The sequence below is a fragment of the Tachypleus tridentatus genome, chromosome 3, assembly GCF_004210375.1.
Source record: "Tachypleus tridentatus isolate NWPU-2018 chromosome 3, ASM421037v1, whole genome shotgun sequence".
Lineage (NCBI taxonomy): Eukaryota > Metazoa > Arthropoda > Merostomata > Xiphosura > Limulidae > Tachypleus > Tachypleus tridentatus.
In genome coordinates, this window is record NC_134827.1 from 10,361,098 (window position 1) to 10,376,213 (window position 15,116).

The following is a 15,116-nucleotide window of genomic DNA, read 5'->3' on the forward strand; positions in this document are numbered from 1 at the left end:
AAGGAAACTGTGTCGTTATTTTAAATAAAACTGATTAAACGACTAAAACTAATGAAATATTAAGTGATAGAACTAAATTTATTAAATCAGATAAAGATTCGTTTAAAACTAAAGAAGGTATATAAAGTAACCAATAAATATGATTTATTTTCATAAAGAGATAGAAATTAGTAATAACCTTTTATTGATAAATTCCTTTCCAATAGGCAATATAAGTCATGTTACTTAAGACCGTTTAAAGTTTTAAACAAGAAGAGATTTTCTACCCAACCTAATTTGAATGGTGATATGTTTTAAAAAATCTTTAGCATTGCCATATACAGGGAAACAAACTGTTTTTGATTAGAAATCAGTTACGAAAGAGGCCTCGCATGGCCAGATACTTAAGGCGCTCGACTTGTAATATGGGAGTCGCAGGTTCGAATCACACCAAACAAGTTTGCTCTTTCAGCCGAGGAGACGTTATAAGATGACGGTCAATCCCACTATTCGTTAGTAAAAAAGTAACCCAAGGGTTGGCGGTGGTTGGTGATGACTAGCTGCCTTCCCTCTATTCTTACATTGTAAAATTAGGGACGGCTAGCTTTTCGCGAAATTCGAAAACAAAGAAACAGTTACGAAAGTAGTGTTACTGTGTATACCCTCAAGTTAATCTGAGATGTAGCTACGAGCCTGTATTTCTTCAGGTATAAAGATCAAATGCTTGACTTCAAAACTTTTAATACTGTATGTAAGTGTACTAAAGATTATATTGGATGCACCACTAGGTGGTTAACAGTTTGTATACAAGAACATGCAAGCTACTTTCAAGCATAGAAAAAACGTACTAAAATGGTGCAATGAACTTATAAGTAAAGGACAATCTAAAGTTTCGCAAAGCCAAATCTGCTTATACTAAAAACTTATATTGATCAATAAATTTAAGCCGGTATCGAATGATCAAAACAGTGGATCTCGTTTATTATTTGTAAAACATTCCTTCGCAGACACTTAACAAACCACGCTTATTCTAGCAATCCTATTTGAAGTAATAATATGCAGAGATATTTGTATTCATAAGTTTTATTAGCTTGCATTGTTTTATTAGAAAAGAGTGTTCTCTAAGCATAATACTTCATTTTGTCGTTGTGTGTATGGGATGAATACTATATTGTGTATCAAATGCTATCACATTAATTCTTCATTATTCAGACACCTACTATTTTACCGCTTATAATAAGAATGTTCTGTCAACTTTTGCAGGTTTCGTCAAGGATTCAAGAAAGTATTTCTGATGTGTTTTGTGATATACAAACGAATTCCATGAGGCTGTATGAGCAGCGCCACCATGCGACTGGTCATTATAGTTGCTCAGAGCCTTATGCTTACACCAAGGTGACATTCAACGGAAACGCTAATGTAACTCTTCACACTGTTACTGAAACTCTGAATGGTAGTGGAAGCTTCAGTACTCCCATTCTTTCCCCAAAACCAGTCGATAAGAGGGAAGAGTTGTCAAACGTGTGATCTGATTAATTCATATTGACGTTCTTACTTAATGCCTGAATGAAAAACGTTCGAGTGTTTGATGGAATTAGTTTGAGTAACCATGTATTTTTGTTCTCATTAAAAATTGTTTAAAGGGTCTTGTCAGTGAAAAAAAAAGTACTGGAACGGTGTTTGTCAATTCTAAACACTCGAATTGTCTGGTTTGCAAGGAAAAAAGTGAAATTATTAAAACAAAATTGTTAGACGTTTGAGTCAAACTGCCAATGGATCGTTCAATTTTGTGGATAACTGAGAGAATAAATTTAGTTTTCAAAAATTGATTCGTACGAACAAGAATCTGTAGTTCTCTCTCTTTTTCAAATCGCATTCTCGTCTTCTGCAATATTTATTTAAAACCTATGGTCTGAAGATGCGTGGAGGGTACACTCGTCAATACCAAATTCCCTAAAAAAATCACGTAATGTCCTGAAGTCTGAATCGGTTATGCGCGTAAATGGCGGATTCTGAATGTATTTGCTTCAATTGGAGGATTTGAATCGAGAGAAAAGTTTTATTGGATAAAAAAAATGTAATTGAACCTTATTAATGGACGCTGTATAGTTATTTATATTGTGTTTATTTTATTTTAAAAAAAGCTTGAAAAATTGTTAGAACAGCTGAAGACTGTATGGGGAATTATTTAATTAAGGTTACTCGTGAAACACAAAATGTAATGAATATAGTGTTACACATCCTATATCAGAACGTGACCTGTTTTTCATTCTCAGTTTACGTAGATCATGGTGACTAAACAACAAATCTGAAGGATTACAATACTAATTATTGGGTTTCGATACCCACAGTGAGCACAGCATAGATAGACCGTTGTGTATCTTTGTGCTTAACGACAAATAAGCTCAATTTACGTAAGCTTTTCAGTATAGTATTGTGGAATAGTCAAGATAAACCAAGATACATAAAACTGAATCTGTATAAACAGTTTTTCAGATGGTCTAAAGTTGTATAAACTGTTATTTCTGTTAATAGTTTTATCTGAAAACAAAACATAGTTTTCCGTGATATTAACATTATCATATAATTGTTTGTACTGTTATACGGATTAAAGTTATCATTTAAATCCGAAAAAAATATACCATCTTATGGTATTTAACATTATTACTAAATCAGCAATGACTGATATGAATTTAAAAAAAAAAAGGTGTTACAAGTAAACTGTAGTTAATTAATGTCATACAAGCACAAATAAAGGTTTCCCCAAATGTTTCATTTTATAAATATTTTCTACGTAAATTTAACATTTACGATAATCCTAAAAAAACAAAACTTTTACTTTATTAAAGCAGGTTTTTTTTCTTATTTTCATGTTTATTTTATTATCGAAAACATTGCCCCCTAGTGGAACAGCGATAAGTCTGCGGACTTGCAATGCTAGGAACCATGTTTCTGTTTTGTTTTTTGTTTTTGAATTTCGCGCAAAGCTACTCGGGGGCTATCTGCGCTAGCCGTCCCTAATTAAGTAGTGTAAGACTAGAGGGAAGGCAGCTAGTCATCACCACCCACCGCCAACTCTTGGGCTACTCCTTTACCAATGAATAGTGGGATTGACCGTCACATTATAACGCCCCCACGGCTGAAAAGACGAGCATGTTTGGTGCGGGGGGATGCGTATCCGCGACCCTCAGATTACGAGTCGCACGCTTTAATCCACCTGACCATGCAAACCATGTTTCAACACATGTAGTGGGTATAGCACACTGTATGGTTTTGTGCTTAATTCAAAACAACAATAAATAAAAACATTGTTTCAAAATGCGGTCCATGTGCATTATTATTCTTATTGTTATTTAATGAAAGACGAAAATATGTTTGTGTGTTGTCTTTTTTTTTTTGTCCCTCGTATCCATCTTCTTTCTATAACGTTGTATACCAGGAATTCTTATATGACACCCACCTATCCCATATACAAGGTTTGACTTGATATTATCCTAGCTTCGTATCCAAACAAAACTGCTCCAAAAGCGTTTGTTGTCGCAAACTATTCTAACAGTTTTTGCTCTGTCTCATTATATTACGAGCTAAGATAACATTTTTGCAGTATCTGAGATGTCTTGTATCTTAGTCACTACACATCTGTTATGCTGTATATTTGCGCTATTCTATTTGTATTGGTAAACTCTAAGTAGAAGTATCAATGATATTGTTTTTTATGCACCTAAGCGACAGTATTCTCTAACATGTATTAATTTTATCCAAAAATAGATTAATTTTCCAGTTCATAAGCAATTACGATTGTACGGTATTGAAATATTATGTTAGAGAATTATGCTTTAACATTTGTATCTTTTACTATATAATAAAGTATGGTAAGGCTCGTGTGTTTGTTTTCTTATTGTTATTTTCTGAGTAAAATTTGCTGCCAATAATATTTATGTATAATTTTGTAATGGCATGTTATATAATGCTATTTACAGTTTACAACATTTTAATTTACTTCTCTAACAATGCAAGATTAATTATTACATGTTCTAATAGATGTTATTACGGTCTACAATATTATAGAAGTTTTCAAATGAATATGTATATTTAAAAAGAAAGTATCTGTTATAATAAAGTATTCCTTTCTGTGAACGATGTATATTATTCCCCATTCACCTTACCTTCCTGAAAAGTCCGTATAACTCTTCCCCATTCGTTTGCTCATATCTTTTGATGTTGTGACTCAGGTGTAAGTTTCAGGTAATACCACTCAAAATCATTTAACTACTTGGCCAAGAAACACTGCGATCTCGTCACAGCTTCTTTTGGTCACAACAATCGCAGAAAGGTTGATCAGTAGCTGACCAATACTGAAACAATACGGTCAAAGCTGACGAAAATGGAAGAGGACTTAACTCATCCTTTGAAATATACATCTTAAAAAAAATGACAAAGTAGGCTAGAAACATCAAGAAACAAAAGTAATTTGTATTATTGAATACCTGTGCGAGTTATAGAGAAAGTTCAATATGACTCAGTGACTGTGGAATGGGCCACATCATGCTAAAAATGAATCAGAAAACAACCAGCTAATCTTATAATTACCAGAAACAGACGTTGCTTGGTTGTACACGTTTCTCTATGCCATAAACTTGACTGCTGAGAGCTATTGTTTCTTATAAGAGTCAAAGACAAGTTATGGTGTGTTCCTATCCGTAATGTATCAGAACATCTCGGAAGAGATATGCACAGCACTTCAAATATTTCAGGTGATCTTTGGTTGTGATTCTTCCAGTTGTCTCTCGGGTATTGGTAAAAAACGCTGATTAGTTATACTTCGCGATACGTTCGTCTAAAACATTTTAGATCATATGAACACAAAAGCAGATGTTGATGAATACGATTGAGGTTTAATACTTGGTAATCTGTAAGAAATGTCAATGGGAAAAGGCTTACTTCTAGCTAACGAGAGGTTTCCAAATAGATAAATTTTATAAGATAAAATATCAATGAATCTCCTTGGACAATAATAGTTTTAGAAATTACGTTCAATATATAAACGCTAATGTGTATATATATATATATATATAGAATATTATACTGAGCACTCAAGTAAAATAAAACAAAATCAAATGGAAGGACTACGTTAAAAAGAACAAATCCAAAACACTGATTAATGATAACTATCTATAAACAAAAACAAGCCGAAACAAAAATCCAAAATGATACACCAATCGAAAATTTGGCTACTGAGCTACTAATTAGTGCCTTATCACCATAATATGAGCTGGAATATCAACTCCAAGAGGTAAGCGTATTTAACTTGCTTACCCCCAAGTTGTAGTACCTTATTAATATTTCTTATTCTTCTTTACTCTGGACAGCACTCACCTTCCCATAACTGTCTGCAGGTAGTGAAGACGTTATGAGCTTGAGCACCCCCATCTTGCCCTCTTGATTTATATTTCTATTCGTTTGATTATTTTATTTGTTTTATTGTTATTCATGTGAGACTGGAGAACGGAGGTTAAGACTGACAGATAGCGTATCCCCACTACAATGTTGGTCCTACTTCTTTATTCATCTCCAAAACCTATCGCACATTTTATATCCTCCATTATAACCTGTATTCAAGTTTATTCAAGATTGTACAATATAACAATGTACACGTTACTTGTTTTTGCATTACGCAACTTAATTCAAGATTGTACATCATAACAGTGTACACATTACTTGTTTTTACATTACGCAACTTCAAATAACGTAAACTGCTACGTATGAACTCATTTCGCTAGGTATATTGATTGTTAAGTAGTTTATAATTGGCCTTTGTGTCCTGTCTTACTGTGTTTTACCGGTTAGATCAATTGTGGATAACATTTCTGGAAGCGTTATTTTAGAAGGTCTTCCTGGTGTGTTATAGAAATACTGTGGTGTAATGAATGTTATATTTATTTAAAGATCACTGTGTAATTTTATTGTGACTTATGTAATATTTGCCTTTTACAAAACAAAGCACTAAACTTGTCTTTGCTTCTAACTTCTTTAATGTTCTTTATTTTGCTCTTGAGAAAAATTAAAAATCATTGATAAAGCCAATATCTGCCTTTAATCTAGAACCAAAATGTCTGAAAACTGCCCACACAGGAAGTTTGTTTCCTATGTTGTGTATAACTCTGTTAATAAATAAACACATTTTCAACTTCAATAGCTCGTGAATAGGCAAGAAAGAGTTTATTTTTATTGTTTTCTTTTATCTGAGTATCTAATATTTATAATTCATTTATAGAGAAAAGATATAAAAGTAAAATAGACCAGAATAAAACATTTGTTTTTATGCTGTTGTATTTTGTGTAGAAAAACAATAAAAAAGCAAAATGCCCTCTCTTAAAGCTTATACAAAATATACAAATGTCATTGTTACATTTTACTGTTTGAGAAAACACTTTAAAATATTCAAACGGCTTTAGGCTTTAGCTTTAAGTATGTATTTATAGTACCAATTTTGTAATAATTAAGTAAACCAAAATATAAATATAATTATTTTTATGTACTTATATATTTAATGGAATGGGAAGTTGCATTTTCAAAACGAATACATGGAAATAATTTCAGTTCCCACAGTACGAAGACTATTTCTTGTTTCATAGAATCGTTTTTAACAGTGCTTCCATGAGCCAAGAACCAAGGATGTGGTTTGTATGCGCTATGTATTATAATTTATCTAGGACAAGTCTCCGATTTATTATGCTACATACAATAGGTAATACGATTTCAAATAACCGAAAATTTGAATTTGGATTGAGCCGTTAATTAAATGGCCATATGTATCAAATTTACGATATTTGCCAACAAGGTTGATACACACAATTTACTTTATTCACATAAATATAATTAGTATAGAAAAAAAATACAATTTGTAATAATGGTTATTACAAATAATGATTTATATGCAAAAGTTTTACAAACTTACAAACAATATTAAGTCCGGTCTAGAACTGAATATCTTATCTATGATTCACGATGTACAAGTTAATTGTGAGTTAAGGACTTAGCTATCTTTTTATTTTTGGCTGACCTCACGCAGTTTACAAGCTGACTTTTGTTCTGACGAAGATATCTAACGTCCGTACTTAATTTACTGAATTAAGCTGTGTGTAATGTTCGAAACCTATAAACGTTTCTGGTCAAATATCTGTAGTTTACCGATTGATGAGCGTTTCTCACAGATTCCGAAATTTATAGTATACCGACTGCAGCAAACCAACAATATAAAACTGTCTTTCTTCGTTGCGCCGGTTGCCTTTTATAAGCTTTAAGGCGAGGTTCTCGATAGTTCAGCTGGCAACAATAACGGTAATCACTAGTATTCAATATACACATAATACATTATTGATGTTTATACTTGATAATTTTCTACAAACATAGAGAACATGCATTTCTAAATATATATTAAATTGAAACAAACACAGACATTAAGATAAATATATAATATTAAATCCGTTACAAGATCAATACACTTACTCACTGAATGTCGATATCTGTTTTGTGTCCAATCGTGGATCCGGTTTTCACAAAGGGTGCGGAAATCGTCTCTTTTTTTTTTTTTTTCGTCTGATCAAATTTTAGTAAATGTGTTAGCCAATAAACAAACGATCCGAAATTACTTGTAAAATTAGGTTTTGCAAAATTCTGGATGCTTGGCCCGTGGATGCATTCTTAAAAATTTCTTGCCTTCAGTTATTATGTTCTATTTTCATACTTTCACCTTAATAGTAATTTGCACTAAGATGTTTCCGCAATCTCGACCAATCTTCCACAATCTCCTCATTTTATATATCCATGTGTTAATAATAGGTTTAGACAATGAGTGTTTTCATTGCATAAATTATTGTTAAGCCTTATTATAATACGTCCCCCACTAGTACAGCGATACGTCTACAGATTTACAACACTAAATTCAGGTGTTCGATTCCTCTCGGTGGACTGAGCAGATAGTGCGATGTGGCTTGGCTATAAGAATAACACACACATTATTATAAGACCATACCACTCCCCACCTACAATGTGTACAAAAAAAAGAAGTCTTAGTACCCAATAAAATGTCAGCGATGGGTCAGTGGTAAGTTTATGGACTTACAACGCTAAAATCTAGAAACCTGCTAATAAAATAAAATAAACCAAAACCAGCTGATGGTGGTGATTAGAAATATTTTGCAGTGAAATGTTGTTGGTTATTCGAGGAATTCTTGGAGAATGTTTTTAAAAATATTTTTAAAGTGGTGACAAAGATAAAATGTATTCTAAGTCCTCTCTAAATAAGGTATAAAAATGTATATATATTCATTTTATAGCACAAAAACACAACTAAAAAATAATTAAACTTATAAGAGCACAAAATAAAAATTAATTAAAATTATAAAACAAAAATACAAGAAATTTTAATTTTTTAATTAAAGTAGCATTTGAGGAAGCATAAGGCAATAATCACTTTATTTTTAAGACATTATTAGCGCCTAATTAAAGTTTTCTATGACTGAGAACACTCAGTTTTAAGTAAATACTTAAATTAAATTACCTGTTAGCCTCATCAGTTGGCCTAGTGCAGTCACGTGGTTAGGGCGCTTGACTCGCAATCTGAATCTCCGTTTCACCAAACATGCTCTTTTCTTTTAGCCTTTGGGTCGTTATAATGGTACAGTCAATCGCACTAGTTGTTGATAAAATAGTATCCCAAGAGTTGGCGGTGAGTGGTGACGAGTAACTTTCCCTCTAGCCTTTCACTGGTAAATTGGTAACGGCTAGAGCAGATAGTCCTCATATAGCATGAAATTCAAAACAAACCAAAAGCAAGCTTTTCAGTTAGCTCATACATTCTACTTTCCTTGTTTGAAGATTTATTGCAATCTGGAGCGGGGCATTAGTTCTAAAATAAATCAATCATAAAAGTTTAAATCCTAAAATTTTAAAAACAAAATTTAACGAATTATCATCAGCTGTGAGCAACGCCCCCTTTCTGTTTATATAGACATAGTTTGTAAACCTCTGTGTCAACTTCCTACTCATTTTGAAATCTAGTTTTCCCTTTTATAATACCATAATTGTCAAAATTATCTCTAGCAAATCATCTAAACTGTGGCTTTCCTATAGCAAAGCAACACTGAACTATCTGCTATGTCTACCGAGGGGAATCGAACCCTTGGTTTTGCGTTGTAAATCCGTAAACTTACCGCTGTACGAGCGGGAGACTGTCTAAACTGTTTTCTTATCTGCAACTACCATGCATTACAATATCTAAACATTAGATTTGTTTGGTTTGTTTTCAATTTTATGCAAAGCTACATGAGGGCTATCTGCGCTAGCCGTCCCTTATTTAGCAGTGTAAGATTAAAGGGAAGGCAGTTAGTTATCACCACCTACCACCAAGTCTTGCGCTACTCTTTTACCAACGAATAGTGGGATTGACATAACATTATAACGCCTACACGGCTGAAATGAGGAGTATATTTGGTGCAATAGGGATTTGAACCCGCGACCCTCAGTCGAGCGCTTTTACCACCTGGCCATACCGGGCCCCAAATATTAGATCTAGCAAAAAATCTCCTTGCTCACTTTTATCGTCTGAATGTCCAATAAATTGTTAATTTCTACTTCTCTGTCAGGATATTCCTCTTCAGATCCGGAATAACCTTTGATAATTCCTACTTTTCTTACTCTAAAATCACATAAGAAAAATGAGGGTCGCGACTTGCATTGGGCTTCGTCATTTCGAAAACAAAATAAACTCGCTTCGTGTTTTTCAATCGGCGCCAAAATTTCAGATTTCCAATTCAAAGACTTTCAGTTGTGTAAAAAAATAATCATAGAGTTTTCTTTCATAAACAGTTCTATTATTTATTATGTTATGTTAGTAATTTCTGTTTTTAAAATTATTAAACCCTCGTAAAATATTTCAAATATTAGCAAGATTTTAGCAATTTTCGAAAACAATTTTAAATTCCCGATAATTCTAGCTAAATTACTTAGGATCTAGGAATGGAATTTTAACGAAAATTCCCGTGAAATTTGTCTCAGGAAATCCTGAAAGAGATCTGATGTTCTGTATTCCTCCCATATAAATATTTTCTTCTTGTTGTTTTTCAGGCATAAATATCATTCAACCTTATTACAATTTTTCGTCCTATTGTTATAAAAGAAAGAAAATTAACCCTGTCTGATAACTCTAGAAAATATAATTATTAGAGATTTTCAGGTTTCTTTTTATAATAATGGGTCCTCTCAATGGATAAAGAAGAGAAAATCAGTTGTGTAGCCTTACGCTAAACAACAACCATTAATTAAATACCATTAATTAAATACCATTAATAATGGTGTTTTTTAGGTTTATTTTTATGTAATTTTTACACCACTTCTTAAAGAATTTCGAGTTTCTTGTCATTGCTTATATTTAAATTTTGCATAATTTTTAGTCTGTAGCGTATAGAGCAATTACATATATATATATAAACAATTATTATGTTATGAAACTGATATCAAACAAACTTATAACAACTTATTCATGCAGGTATATATATATAAATGTGTGTGCGTGTGTATAAAACTAATATTTGTTTTTCCAATAAAAAACTGAACATGTTGTTTACTTTTATATACCTATATTGTTATTTTTACTGGATGGACGCCACAAATGGCTGATATAGTACGGATTCCCACAACACTCCGTATTTTTTCAGTACCACATACGCAATACAATACGAAAGTCAACGATACATATATATAAAGCGTTTTATTTGCTTTTTATTATTATTGTTTTAATATCTAAAGTCTATCTTCTGAGACAAGATATTCAACGCTACTACATCGGTCGTTAATTAAAAGCATTGGAAATATAGACACGTGCAGAATGTAATCACATAAAGAAACATGTTAAAGAAGTACCTTGTTACAGATCAGAATAATCCAACCACTGATTAAAACAAAGGCGTTGCGAATCTTAGCTTGACGTTATTTTGAGTTAATACCTTCGGTGTTCAGATGTGAATCATAAGTGCGTGCTCTCCCTTTTAATTGACATAGTGCTGGCTAGAGTATACAAGAAATAATTGAAAGGAAAACCATGACTTATATACCTCGAAGAAATATTTGCTTTAATTATGCAAAATCTCTCTTTTTGTCTTTTTGAAGAGGTTATGCACAAGTTGGTGTACAACAGAACATGCGGTAATAAAAGAAAATGTGACCTGAAGATAGGCCCTTCAATCAGTGTTTGGAATCCTTTATATTTAAATAGCATAGAGTTTCTACGTACTTGTTATAAAGAACATTCATTCTATAACAACTTTTGAGTGAAATGTTTAAATATTAATGCATATCTCGTACACCATTTTAAAATTGTAGTTTTGTACATATTATGTTGAATTGATAATGTATATAATTTAGTTTAATTCAGTTCATGCTGTTTATTTCTAAAACCGAAACTTTTGCTGTTTGAAGTTAAGTACAAAACTACACAATGAGCTATCTGTGTTTTGCCCACTACGAGTATCGAAATTCGATTTTTAGAGTTGTAAGTCCGCAAACATACCGCTAAGCCACTGGAGAACAAAACTGAAACAATTAACTTTTAGAAGAATAAAAATTGTAAATATAAGTGTTCTTTGTTGTTTAGAGAAAAGCCACATTGAACTATCTACTATATCAACCACGGAAAAACAAAACCTACGTTTTAGCGTTATAAGTCTTGTAAACTTAACGCTGTCTCATCATGGAACGAGTTATAATGAAATGTCGACGGGTCGTGAGGTGAAGATTTTTACGTTTCTTCGATGAAACTTACACAGCCGTATAATATAGCTTGATGTTCTAACTGGATATAATCGACATAGGCCGTCACCGACCTTTGTTACAGTGAATTGTATTATAAGCAGAAAAGTGGTACCGGAACTGAGAGTTCTTATAACGGTAATCAGAGATGATATTATTGTTTTGTATTGTTTTTTTGAATTTCGCGCAAAGCTACGCGAATGCTATCTGCTCCAACCGTCCCTAATTTAGCAGTGTAAAACTGCCCTCCGCTAGTACAGCGGTATGTCTTCGAATTTACAACGCTAAAATAAGGGGTTCGATTCTCCTCGGTGGGCCTAGCAGATAGTCCGATGTGGCTTTGCTATAAGAAAACACACACACACAGTGTAAAACTAGAGGGAAGGCAACATCACCATCCATCAACTCTTACATAACTAGAGGGAAGGCAATCTCACCATCCATCAACTCTTGCATTAATTACTATTTTACCAACTAAAATTAGGAATGAAAGAAGTGAAAATTTCACGAACTTGTTAAGGTTGCAACCGCACAAGAATAGAGTTTATTTGATTTAGAGTATTGAAATAGAATTTCATATAGAAAAGAAGACAAAAGCAGCCTTTGAAGGTTAAAGATAATGTAGTAAAAAACGAAAATAAAATGTTAAGGTAGATAAATAATTTATAACCTTCGAATTTAGATCACCTTCAAAGATATAACCGCGTTTCGATTTAACTTTAGAACAAAAAGTAGTTCGTATCATTTGGATTTAACTTTGTCTTAGAAATGAAAAGACCAAAAACTGAAGACTCAAGTGTTGAAACAAATAATGGATTAGGGAATATATAATGTGAGTAATACAAGTAGCATAAGAAATGAACGTATTAATATTTTAACATAAAAATACTTTCTTGTGAGAAAAGGGTCCAGAATATTTTAAATGAACTAAAGGATAATTAAAACATTATAATTTACAAGGGTATTGAAGATAGTCGGATTGTAATTGTTAACATTAAAAATTATTAATAAGATATTTCTGAGTTACTAAAAAAATAAAACTTGTAAAAATTTAAAAAGAAGTTCCTCACGTTAATTAAAAAAAGAGTAAAAACTGCTGTTAAAAATGCAAAATTGTTAACATTGGCAGTGAAAAAATGATATATTCCTTATAATTATCATGTTTCTAAATCATGTGCATTATCAAAAATCCATTGAGTTTTTTGTTCAGTATAGACCTACTGCAATTAGCCTAGAATTACCCACGCATTTTTCAGCATCTTCTTTAATCAAGAAAGACCGGACATGACCAGGTGGTTAAGTCACTTGACTCGTAATCTGAGGGTCGCAGATTCGAATCCTCGTCACATCAAACATGCTCGCCCCTTTTAGCCGTGGGGTTGTTATAAAGTTACGGTCAATCCCACTATTCATTGGTAAAAAAGTAGCCCAAGAGTTGGCGATGGGTGGTGACGTCTAGCTGCCTTCCCTCTAGTCTTACATTGCTAAATACGGATAGTGCAGATAGCTCTCGTGTAGCTTTGCACCAAATTCAAAACAATTAATGAAGAAATTATCTAATTTAGGTATTTGAGAATTCAAACTCACGTCTTATACTCTTGTTTTTTTTTTATAGAAAGTTTTAAAGGTACAGAAATAGAAGCTAATGAACTGTCTATATCTTTAGATGTTGGTCCAATATTTAGAAATGCGTCCTTTGTTAAGTAAATTATAGGATAATCGTAGTACCTAACAGTAAAAACTTAATTTACTTGGTCGAAATTAGTATTAACCATTCTGTTCTTAAAAATTAATTATAAGTTTTGAACTAATTAGTGGTTTAGCTGCGGTATAGCGGCTTGTAGAATGGCTTTGAGTTTTTTCTTTGAAATAACTAAATTACATTAAGCAATCTAAGAACCCATTAGTGTAAAAAGTTTATTGTTCATTCTTTCATGGTATGGAGACATAAAAAACATGCTTTAATGGATTTTTTACAGTACTTGAATAAGAATAAGGAAAAAATTATATTTACTGTAGAAATTAAGGAACAAATGTAACATTTTAGATGTGGTTAAAGTTGAGTTTAAAATATAACGCAGATCGAAGTCATTTCTTTTCAACATGTCGCCACATCAAAAACCTAGTTAACCTTTAGGTCAGAAATTACTTGTTTTTTATTTTGTTTTGTAGGTAACCATGGCAGACGCTTGATATTTGTTCGGACATGAAAATTTTAAATTATGAGAAGCTGTATATGATATCGTTGACTTTTAGTTGCAGTTTTAAACCTATCATTGCTGGTTAAGCTTTTCAAATTATTAAGAAAAAATGTGTAAATGGGATGTTCTAAATTAGCCTTCAAGTATTTTCCCAGAAAAACTATCGGATAGCATACCTAACTTTCCTTGTATTTCTCAACAACTAGGAAACCTATTTATATAATTCAACCTGAAATATAATTGTTGTTCTAATTTTATAAAATAAACTGGAAATTATTTAAAACCTTCAAACAAGAAACTTAAAGTAAAATTATGAAAAAAAGCAGTAAGTATACCAAATTAATTGTGCTTATGCGAAGATGTATATCGATCAAATAAGACTTAAAACTGCATCAAAATAACTTTATAATGTTATAAAAATATAAAGATACACCTTCAACTGTGACTGAAGGTTTTTAGATTTGTAATGAAAAGTAAACCTAAAAGAGTCTCCTAGTAACTCAACAGTAAGTCACTGGGCTTATAACACTAAAATCTGAGTTTTGATAGGGGTGATGGAAAGAACACAATTAGCCCATTGGTAGTTTTTCTTGACTAAAACAAATAAACAAACACATAAGTCTAGAATATTTAAGAGTAATTTTAAAACGCTTAAACTAAATTGGAAGAAAATTTAAGAATGAACCTTGAACCTTGGCATTGTACAAAATAAAGCGACGTATAACACAGAAGCTCGAGAAATGTAACGTTCTGGAAAATATTATTCCTTATTTTCATCAATATCAGTCATTATACCATTTTTTTTTTCATGTAGGTTGAACTTTATAAAAACATTAAATCAGGCGCCCTAGTTAAAACTAAAAAGAAATGTTCATAAAAATAAAAAAATATGACGTTATGCTAATGTAATTAATTGAACAACTTATTTGTTTGTCCGAAAAGCAATAACCATAGGTAATAAGAAAACAGGATATTTTATCGTATTAAATACTTAAATTTGTAGACGTTATTAATGTGAAACTACTAAAAGACTGAAAAATGCGGGCTCGATGATTTATCTGCGGACATATACTGCTAAATCCAGGTTTCGATACCCATGGTGGGCAGAGCACAAATATCCCTTTGTGC

At 32.1% G+C, this 15,116-nt stretch overlaps 1 pseudogene across 1 annotated transcript in view; it reads left to right on the forward strand.

Moving 5' to 3' along the window:
- Window positions 1-3,861, forward strand: part of LOC143246332 (tachykinin-like peptides receptor 99D) — a 49,468-nt pseudogene extending 45,607 nt beyond the window's left edge. The window contains exon 5 of the transcript XR_013025918.1: window positions 1,243-3,861. The product of XR_013025918.1 is annotated as a tachykinin-like peptides receptor 99D (transcript). The remainder of the gene's footprint in view (window positions 1-1,242) is intronic.
- The last annotated feature ends 11,255 nt before the right edge of the window (window positions 3,862-15,116 follow it).